The sequence below is a fragment of the Sus scrofa genome, unplaced genomic scaffold, assembly GCF_000003025.6.
Source record: "Sus scrofa isolate TJ Tabasco breed Duroc unplaced genomic scaffold, Sscrofa11.1 Contig1966, whole genome shotgun sequence".
Classification (NCBI taxonomy): domain Eukaryota; kingdom Metazoa; phylum Chordata; class Mammalia; order Artiodactyla; family Suidae; genus Sus; species Sus scrofa.
The window spans coordinates 178,808-190,243 of record NW_018084993.1 but is presented as its reverse complement, the minus strand read 5'-3'; the positions used below and the strand labels follow the sequence as shown (position 1 = coordinate 190,243).

General features: G+C 33.7%; 2 pseudogenes; both read right to left on the bottom strand.

Annotated features, from left to right (window-relative positions):
• Positions 1–2,272: 2,272 nt before the first annotated feature.
• On the bottom strand, positions 2,273–4,586 carry LOC100512241 (annotated as a pseudogene).
• A 5,467-nt stretch (positions 4,587–10,053) lies between these two features.
• On the bottom strand, positions 10,054–11,092 carry LOC100512060 (annotated as a pseudogene).
• Positions 11,093–11,436: the final 344 nt, after the last annotated feature.

Sequence of the window (11,436 nt, the reverse complement as noted above, 5' to 3'; positions counted from 1 at the left end):
ACATTATGCTAAGTGAAACCAGCCAGTCCCAAAAAGACATATACTGCATGATTCACTTATATGTGGTATCTAAAGTTGTCAAACCCTTAGAAGCAGAAAGGAGACTGGTGGTTGCCAGAGACTAGGAGAAGGTGAAAAGGGAATTTGTACAGTGAATATAGAGTTTCAACTTTGCAAGATGAAAAAGTCTAAAGATCTGTTGCGTAACAAGGTACATATAGTTAACACTCTTATACACTTAAAAATTATTAAGATTTTTTTTTACCACGTTAAAAAAAGGATGGACTAGAGCAGCATATATTTAAACAGATGAATCTTTAAAACATTAAATTGAATAAAAAAAATAAATGTAGTAATGGCATTTATATAGATACCATTTATATCAAGGTAAACTATGCAAAATATTTTTATGCACAATTTACAAAATGTGAGAAAAAATTTTAAAATATACAAAGGAATGTTACAGAGTTGATAATATTATATTTGATATGATCAAATAATTTTATATGGAGGTTGCTTAGAGGTCTTTATTATTTCTAATAATCCATTTTAATTTTAGTAAAATATAATAAGAAATAAATGACACAAGATATTAAAAATTTGACAAAACTACATGTTATATTATTGTCTACCCTAAACTTTGTGATTGAAATAATTTGTAAGAAAGGTACAAGTAGGAGCTCCCATAAACTTTGTGATTGAAATAGTTTGTAAGAAAGATACAAATAGGAGCTCCCATAGTGGCTTAAAGTGTTAAGACCCAACTAGTATCCCTGAGGATGAGGGTTCATTCCCTGGCCTCACTCAGTGAGTTAAGGATTCTGCATTTCTGCAAGTTGCGGTATAGGCAGCCAATGCAGTTCAGATCTAGCATTGCTATGGCTGTGGCACAGGCCAGCAGCTGCAGCTCCAATTGGACTCTAACTTGGGGACTTCCATATGCCATAGGTGCAGCCCTAACAAGCAAAAAAAAAAAAAAAAAAAAAAAAAAAAACAAAAAAAACAAAACAAGGTAAAAAAAGGAAAGATGCAAGTGTGTCCATTGATCATCCTCAGGGATCCAGTTCCTACCCTCCTCAAAGCATATTTTAAAATAAGAATTAGGTTAAATGTCATGCAGATATGGCTAGAGATACATTGTCAAAGCACCCTTTAACCTATAGCTGGTATATTACACATATTGTTTAGAGATAGTGAAGAAAAGTATTGAATAGAAGCCCATAAAATTATCACTGAATGTTTATGGGAAAACAGTGTATAAGTTTGATACCAAAGAGTGCATAGAATGTCTGTCTATTCTAATGTCCATGAACCATATATCATACTTTGTAATTTAACACAGTTTATGCAATGTAAGCAGATTGTATACTTTCTGTTTTGTCGTGAAGTGAATGACTGAATGTATAAAGGGTAGTTTATTCCCTGTCCCTGTGGATTGACCCAACAGTAATGCTTTTACTTGCTTCTTGATAGGTATATGAGAACAACTATGAATACAAACATAAATGATGGCATAAATGAACTTATGTGTGTGAAATTTATATGTCAGGTGGAGTTTCTATTTACTTAAGAAATAAACATGTGCATTCTTGCCAGCAGATAATAGTAGTGGATCTGTCTGAACATAGAAACTTGCTTGTTTGCCTAGTTTAAAAAGTAATAATTTTTATACATCTTAAGATCCACAGAAGTATAAACTTATGTGTGCGTGTGCTTTTCACTTTAATACTTTTTATGTGAATTTAGTCAACTGGAAAATTTAGCTGAAAGATCTCTAATTCTGAATTTAAAGTAGGAAAACTCATATTTGATTTCTCTTTGTTTATGAGCCAGTTTTTTTTCCTGTTTATTATTATTGTTATTATTTTGTCTTTTTAGAGCCATGACCATGCCACATGGAGGTTCCCAGGCTAGGGATCTAATCGGAGCTGTAGCCGCCAGTTTACACCACAGCCACAGCAATGCCAGATCTGAGACATGTCTGCAATCTACACCACAGCTCATGGCAACGTTGGATCCTTAACCCACTGAGTGAGGCCAGGGATCAAACCCACAACCTCATGGTTTCTAGTCAGATTCGTTTCCACTGCACCACGATGGGAACTCCCCTATTTAACTATTTATTACATTTAAAAAAGCTAACTCCAACTAAATTGAATTTCAATTAAAAACCTATTCTTTAAATAAGCCAAATATGTCATATAGATATAATGATGGAATATTTGGTAATTTTAATATACATTATGAATATTTTAAAATATACAAACAAAAATTAATACCAGCTTATTTTGAGGTGTAATATATATATGATTTTTGCTCTAAAAATCTTCACCATGGTCTTGCCTAGAAGTTCTGTCTGGAGCTTACTCATGGCGGCTCTCATTTCCTTATTCTTCAGAGTGTAAATAATGGGGTTCAATAATGGGGTGATAATTGAATAAAACACAGAAAGAAATTTATCCACTGAAAAGCTACTAAATGGCTAAACGTACATACATGGCCCAAAGACCAGAGTGACGACAGTAATATGAGCAGACAATGTGGACAGAGCCTTGGAGAGGCCACCAGAGGATGGATGTTGGACGGTTACCAGAATGACAGGGTAGAAATGAGTAAGAGTATGAAGCAAATGAAAGACAGTAGTCCACTGTCAGCAATCACCAGCAACTCCAGAACATAGGTGTCAGTGCAGGCAAGCTTTAGAACTAGAGGAAGGTCACAAAAAATATTGTCCACTACATTGGGGCCACAGAAGGGCAAGGTGATGGTAAAAACCATCTGGCTCATCGTATGCACAAAACCAACAGCACTTGACAGCAGCACAGAGCCCATGAGCATCCGGTGGTTCATGATGGTTGTGTAATGAAGAGGTCTGCATATTGCAATGTACCGATCAACAGCCATAACTATGAGGAGAGTCATCTCACTGCCCCCTAAAAAGTGAAGGAAGAACATCTGAGCCATACAGCCCCACAGAGAAATTGTTTTATTCTCCTTGAGAAAATCGACAACCATCTTAGGGGTTGTGATTGTAGAGAGAAACATATCAAGAAAGGAGAGATTTCCAAGGAGGAAGTACATTGGTATCGAGTGCAGATGAGAGTCAAAAGTGACAGTGACCACAATGAGAAGATTCCCTGCCATAATTGCTGCATATGCCAACAAAAATATGAAAAAAAAAAGAAAATTTCAAGTTCCCAAGTGTTGGTGAGTCCTAACAAAACTAACTCAGATATTACTGAGCTATTCTTCATTTTGATCGAGTCTATATAGGAGTTTTCAGAAAATCTTTAAAATGAGATAAACTTGAAAAAGTGATAATTTTATCTGTGATAATGATGATATGGACATATATAAAATAGTATTTGATTCCTATAGAAAGAGAAGAGATGGATATTTCTGAATAATACATTTTAATTGATTTAATGCAAGCACATTACTTGTATACACATTCACATTACTGCATTTATTTTCAGACAGAAAGGCAAAAATATAGGAAATTTACTGTAAAATTTTATAAATGTGGTTTCCAGTCATAGATTTTGTCTTCACTTTTATTTGTTGTTTCTCTCATAAGTTCACAAATTCATGAACCACAAGTTCAATGCGTGAGAAATAAAAGAGTCAAATAACTATTAGTCATGAGTCAGTTCAAGTGGATTGGAATATAATCAAAGTTCTGGTTTCTAGTATTCAATCCTTTACCCTTTCCACCACCCTAATTTGAAATATTTAGATATGTGCATGTGAGTTGAATTGTATACCCATTTAGGAAGTTACTTTAGGGTATTTTATTAGCTATTCTATATTCTCAGCCTTCCTTTTAACCCAAAGGGATATACTGATGATTTCGCTTATCCCTGAAGCTTTAATCGAGGTATAGTCTGTAATATGTTCTTCCCCACCCCAAAATTATAATTAAATAAGCTTCCTGTGAAGTTTCTGGACAAGTACATAAATATTTCTCAATGTCCAGGTTTTTTCCTTCCTTTTTCACTTTTTTTTTGTCCCTTCCTTCATCTCTCCCTTCTTTCCTGCCTCTCCCCTTCCCACTTCCTTTCTTCCCTCTTCCCTCCCTCCCTCCTTCCCTCTCTTTCTTTACTTTTTCCCTGTTTTTTCAATAGTGTTCTGTATTTCTTACAGGTTCCTAAATAAAACTGACCTCTACTTTTTGCCTATTTCTCAGAATCTGTTTTTGCTGGGTTCCTAGCTGAAGTAGTCTTCATTCAGTATGTAGACAATATCTGAACAACAACCAGATCTTTCACAAGTAGTGTTTGTGTTTCCTTGGAGCCTAATTGCTTACCTTTTTGTAATAATTGCTTTCCTCTGAATTATTACATTTGTGTGCAGACTGACTTTTGGCAATTTTACCCTGGCTCATATGTCCTTGATATTTGTATTTTATATGTTTTCTCACATTGAACTAACACTGTTGGCTCACTTTTATCTCCTTTTTTATTTTGATTTAGATCTTTTGGTCCCAGCTTTCTTTTTCTTTTTTTTCTTTTAAAGCTATTAATGGTATACATCAACCATACCGACGCAGATATAGAATCACACATATACACTCACTTATACCACATTCCGGTTCTGAGTAACAGGATGGAAAGTGGAAAATCTATACATAATCAATATTTTTTAAATCTACAATTTTTTTTTTTTTATTCGAAAATTCAGAATTTTATTTCCAACTTTCAAAAAAAAAAAAAAAAAAAAATCAAAATAAACATTACAAATATACTCTCAACTCTTCAACCTTCCAGACTGATATGAGACTCCAAAGGGTAACATATATGGAATGTGTTTGTATATTTCATTCTCTACATAGTTGCTATGTTAAGTATGTGCATTCACACAATTTTGTCTTTATCATTATCTCATTTTCTGGTGGATATATGGACCACAGGAAAATTTTACTATGAAAGATTTGGTAAAGAAGATGTACTATAAATGCAAATATTTTTTCTTTATTAAGTATAAATGATAAAACTACCTAGTTGTCTTCTTTATAAAGAATTATTGTCATAACTGGTATCATATTTCATGCACTAATTGAGTCTACATATTGGTTGTGAAATTGTTTTCAAAATTATGCAGTCCTCAGTCTCAAAACCCTAGCAGAAGAAAACTTTGAAGAGAACAAGTAATTTTTATAGTTTAATATTTAAAATTGGAAAATTAAAAGCAAAAACAACATTTATAAATTTAGTTTTTTTAAATTCACAAGCATATTTATAAAATATATCCAAATAAATTTAAATGAAGATGGACTCAAATCCGTTATGGTAAGTGAAATAATTCATTATGACTATTTGTACATATGATCAAATACGAAATATCTTTAAAATACCTATTTTTTTACTCAGACACAGGTAAAAATAAGTTGGAGTTAGAAAAAGAAAACAGTTCTTCTTAACTTGAGGCATGGCTAAAACTCACATGAGGAGTTCCCTTGTGGCACAAGTGGGTTAAGGATCCCTTGTCACTGTAGTAGCTCAGGTCGCTGCTGAGGTGTGGGTTTGATTCCCGACCCCCAGAACTTCCACATGCCATGGGTGCAGCCAAAAAAAATAATATACGTGAAAGATATAAATTTTTGAGTGCTGTATGTCTTACAAATAATATTGAATTGAAAAATAATTGAATAAAACTTATTCAGGCAAGGTTTAGGTTTTCACTAGTGGGAACTTCTTCTACCAATACTATGAATGGCTTGTGACTGGGGACCTAGCTGTTTCTGTGCCATTCAGGTGTCTAAATGAAGAAATATTACTGTACTATTTTCAACTGTAGCCCTTGCTTGAAGAAAGAAAGCTATAGGATGTTTAATACTTTGTGTATGTATTCAGTAATAGTCTTTCGTGTATATTTTCGCAAAATCACTTAAATAGTGTAATGGACATATGTAGCTGATGGTTCTATTGATAAGAAAAAAGACTGTGAAATTTCTATTGATCTTGAAGAGTTTTTTTAATGATTTTTGTGACATGAGTTACTTAAGCCATGTATGGATTAGATAAACTACGAGTAATCTTCACTTAACACGGAAAATGTTTGGCATGTGAAAAAATCAGATTTGTTACCAAAATAACCCTTATAAATATTTTCCTAATTAAAAAATAAACTTACAAATTTGATAGGAAAAGGTCCAACATTGTAAGTGCCCAAAGGACTTGATTCTCATATATTTATCATTTTTAAATATTAAGGTATATGTATTTTTTTCTTTTTATTTTTTCTTATGGTTGATTTACAATGTCATGCCAATTTCTGATATACAGCAAAGTGACTCAAACAAATATATATACACATTTTTAAAAATATGTATATATACGTTTTTTGAAAAAACATTATTTATCATCATGATATACCCCAGGGAAAATATTTGTTTTGAAATGTAGGTAGGAAAAGGTGATGGATTTAGAAAATAGGAAATAGTTCTTGGTTTGAAAAATTACCAAAACGTATATGTCAGCAGTATAATTAAGCAATTGTAGAGGTTATATAACTTCATTCAAGAAAATTAATGTAGACTTGAGGGGAAATGTTTTTAAATATTCATTTAAATTAATCACTTATTTTACTTAACATTCCATAAGTATTTTCTAAGTTGAAATAAATATTCAATGTAGGAAAGTAAAAATATAGATTAGTAAATTAACTTGAAATAAAATGTCAATGTTTTCCATTTGCTTGATATGAGATTTTTATTAGAACACATTTCAGAATTGCCACAGCTACTAAATATAGCCAAGGATGAAATTAATTAACCAAGTTCCACATTTTTTGTCTTTTTATCCCATAGGGATTAAAAAAACTCAAGTTTATATTCCAAAAACACAAACTCAAATGATAAAACTGACCCTTCAGATTAGGGATGTCAGTGTTATCTATTGAGCAGTCACAGAATGCGCTGCTTACTAAAGCTAAATACATCTGTCCAGATGATAGCTGACACAAATTATCTTTTTCTGTTGCCCTTATGATCAGAATAATATAGGGTTTTCATTCATTTCTCAGTCTCTTGTACAAAGTCTTCTCTTTTATTAAAGCATACAATTTCTGCTTATTATTAGCACTGCTATTTAAACCTACCAGATCTGGCTGAGGAGTGACCTCTTCAAAGATACGTAGACACAGTAAGATTCTGAATATATATTGTTTTTCTTTTTTTGATATCCGTGGATTTGCATAACAGTCATTTGCAGTTCAGAAAAAAAAAGGACAAACATATACATAAAATTTAGACTGTTAATTAACCCCCAGAGGGAGTTATTAAAATAAACATGCTAGATAGTTACCCCTAGAGTTCAAGGAAGGGACTTATTCTCTCATTATTTAAGTAGATTGTGAGTTCACCTAGTGTATCAGCCATGTGGACTTTCTGTAAGTGCTTTCCAGAAAAAGCACTGACTCCTGTGTTTTGGTTGATAGAGAGTGAGCACATTTAGAGAAAATGGGTCTATCATAAAATGATGGACTTGAGAAAAGCATAACTCTATTAATTTGACTTCATCAATCTGGATTTAATTTGGTAATTAAATGCATTATTCAATTCAGTTTAACAGTGTCCACACAGAGCAAGGTATATAGAGAAAAATCTTTTACTACAAGGGAAAAAGAAAGAGAGAAAAATCACACACACTCATGAGCTAGAACAAGAAGCAGGGGAGACTTTCACTATGGTAATAAATACATGATTAATGGTAATCAACAAGTGATTAGTAAATTTTAGGAGTCAACCATTCTAAAAATTTAGAATTTCACATAGTCCTTTGTAATTATGTTTAATGATGGCTCAACAGTATTAAAGGAAGATCATGGAGGCAATTAGAGTAAACTTTCATGGTAAAATAATGTAATTAAGCAAGTAAATTCTAAAAGCTAACTGGATAGCAATACATGACTGCAGATGATTTCACCTGACTGAGGACTTTCTGTGTTTATTCTTATATGTAACTCATCCATATTTCCTCAATTATAGTACTCTTGAAAAGATTGCAAGGACATGAAGATTGTAAGTATGCGATAAATGTGGTTCCACATTCATTTCCAAAGCCCATAACAGACATTGCTAATAAATTTCTCACACTCTTTCTTTCTTTCTAACTAAGCCTCAGAATTAAAAAAAAAAAAAAAAAAAAAAAAAAGTTCCCCAGACAGCCACTAGCAATTAGAATGCCATTAACAAAATGAATAGAAAACCTTTAAAAAATATTTCGGCTAAGGAGATATACACTACGATTTAGTGTAGTATTTGAGGAACTGTTTGAAAGAGAGGAAAGGATTCTTTAAAAATTGAAATTAGGAGCTCCTGTTGTGGCTCAGGTGGTTAAGATCCTGACTAGTATCCATGAGGATGTAGGTTGCAGATGAAGTTCTGATCTGGCATTGCTGTGAGCTGTGGTACAGGCCTGCAGCTGCATCTCCAATTTGACCCCTAGCCTGGGAACCTCCATAGGCCACAGATGTGCCCCTAAAAAAAAATGAAATTAGATAATATGAGCACCTGCTACCCATCCAGTTGGCAAGGATGGTGGACTTAGAATTTTTCAGAATAAAGCTGAAATGTTAGGAACACATTTTCTAAGGCCAAACTAAACTAGGGAAAAACAAAAACCAGGGGGTAAGAACAAAAAATAGTAAGTTTGATATACTAGGTACATTGTTTTGTAAAGTAAAAGACATTGAAAGAGATGGTTCCCAAGATATTTGCATACCTATAGATTTTTTTCTGTCATTGAAAGTTCTCTTTGAGGTGTTTCCACACACTCCCAGCTGGGATCATTTCATCAATTTGGGCTTACTCTCTCAAACAGCCTACCAGTTATTCTCACTGCTTTCACTTTTGTTACAATTTATTCTGCACTTAAGAGACCCACATCAGATGTTAAATGTATATTGAATCTATTCCCACTCATTGTCAAAATCCTTTAAGGGCTCTTTATCCAGGATTCATTAGGCCTGAACACACGGGCCACTTCCTTTCTACACAGTATCAGCACAGGTCTTTCTTCTTTTTATTCATCAACCTTCCTCATAAAGGTCTCTCTTGAGTATGTAGAAGTTTTTTCTTACTTAACAATGTCTGTATACACTGGCCCTTCTGCCTGGAAGCCTTTTTCCACTCAAAGCTCTCCTTTTTTTTTTTACTTTCTTAATGTTTTGATATAAATATCTCCTTCTTAAGTGGTTTTCTGACAGCACCAGACCTAACCTAGATGCCTCCTCATAATTCTCTCCAGGGCAGAGAACAGGGCTGTGTGATAAACCACTTATCTCTGTTGCTTTGGGAAGTATTTTCTAACTAGTAAATATTTTTTAAATGTCTCATAAATGACAGAATTCAGTTAAAAAAACATACTGCCTACTGCAACAAGATATAATAAGCACTTTATGGACTGACTCTTCACTACTACAGTTTTATTGATTCTTAAAAAAACTATTTGTATAATCAAATGTATGTTTGAAATATTCATTTCTAGGCGTATTTTAACATTATCCTAAGGATAATTGAGGCCATACAGTGCAGAAATATTCTTCAAATACTGATTTAAATCCAAACTCTTCTCTGAAGACTCCGTATATTTGAAATATTTTAAATACCTATTAAGTTACTACATATAATCAAAAATGAAAATTTATGTTAAAAAATATACTGTGCCATCTTACTAGTTATTTTTACAAATTCATTCACTGGAATATTATACAATATTTGTAAGAGGATATTATGCTTATGTATATTCTTTCTTTTATTTTATTTTATTTTATTTTTAGTGGCCATGCATTTTAAACTTTCATCAAGGTTTCCCTAAATTTTAAGACAAGGAAGAAATGGAGAAAATTAATGAGAACCTACTGATGTATTACACCTATGCTAAGAACATTTTCCATTAGTATTTTAAATCAAAAATATCTTAATAATTCCACACATTTTAAGAAAGAAAATTGATATTATTAAACACTTGATTTCAATCATTTGAATAAAACTAAGACTCAACCCTCCTCGATAGCAGAAAACACAAAACAATCATTTGCTCCAGATAATCTTTAGTGGATGAGACAGGAACCAATATGCTGCCTGCTCAGTCTCTTGATGGCTGCTTTCATTTCCTGATTTCTCAGAGTATAAATAATGGGATTAAGGAGAGGGGTGATCATAGAGTAAAACACTGAAAGAAACTTATCTACAGAATAACTATTAAACGGGAAGGCATAGACGAAGATAGCGGGACCAAAGAAGAGTGTGACCACAGTGATGTGGGCAGAGAGTGTGGACAGAGCCTTGGAAGATGCACTGGAGGAGTGCTGCCAGATGGTGATGAGCATGACAGTGTAGGAAATGAGCAAGAGAACAAAGCATACCAGGGACAGGAGCCCACTGTTCACAATCACCAAGAGCTCTAGGATGTAGGTATCAGTGCAGGCAAACCTGATGACCAGGGGAGGTCACAGAAAATGCTGTCCACAGTATTGGGACCACAGAAAGGTAAACCCACTGTGAAAACCATCTGGCTTGTGGTATGTATGAACCCAACTGCCCAGGAGAGCAGTAGAAACACAATGAGCACCTTATGACTCATGATAGTCTTGTAGTGTAAGGGTTTGCATATGGCGACATACCTGTCAATGGCCATAGCTATCAGAAGAGACATCTCTCCACCCCCAAAGAAATGCATAAAGAACATCTGGGTCATACAGCCCCACCAGGAGATGGTCTTATGTTCTCTAAAGAAGTCCAAAATCACTTTGGGAGTTGCAGTGGAGGAAAGACATAGATCAAAGAATGATAAATTTGCCAGAAAGAAATACATGGGGGAGTGAAGATGGTTATCAGATATCACAGAGATCACAATGAGGAGGTTTCCCACTATGATGGCTACATAGACAAGAGTGAAGATTGCAAAAAGGAACATTTGAATGTCTTGAGCACTGAAAAGTCCCAGCAAGATGAACTCAGAAACACTCGATGTGTTATTCAGGAGATCCATTCATCCCTCTGCATGAGTTTGTCAGAAGTTATCTGAAAGGGGAAAACACACAGGAAGTCATAGGGGCTAACAGGTCAGGGAACCTAATCTTTCTTAAGCCACCTTTTTTTTTTTTTTTTTTCTTTTCTTTTTTTTTTTTTTTTTTTAATTCAAGGAAGCAGCCCTTGTAGTCATGCAACTTGCGTGTAAGTATTTTGAAGTTGTAGATATTTCTCAGGATCACAAGACTGTAAAAATGTGGTGGTTTTGGAGCCAACTAAATAAAATTTGTGTCTTGATTAGTACAAGGTGAAGTCAGTTAAACATTTGAGAAAACTTGTCTTCCTTCGTGTTCAGCTCCAGATAACAATATATGAGGGAACATTTAGTTTATTACAGTTGCAGAAAAAAGTTTTAGAAAGCATCGGGGAAATAGGTTTTTATCTTTCATGGGACTCAGGAA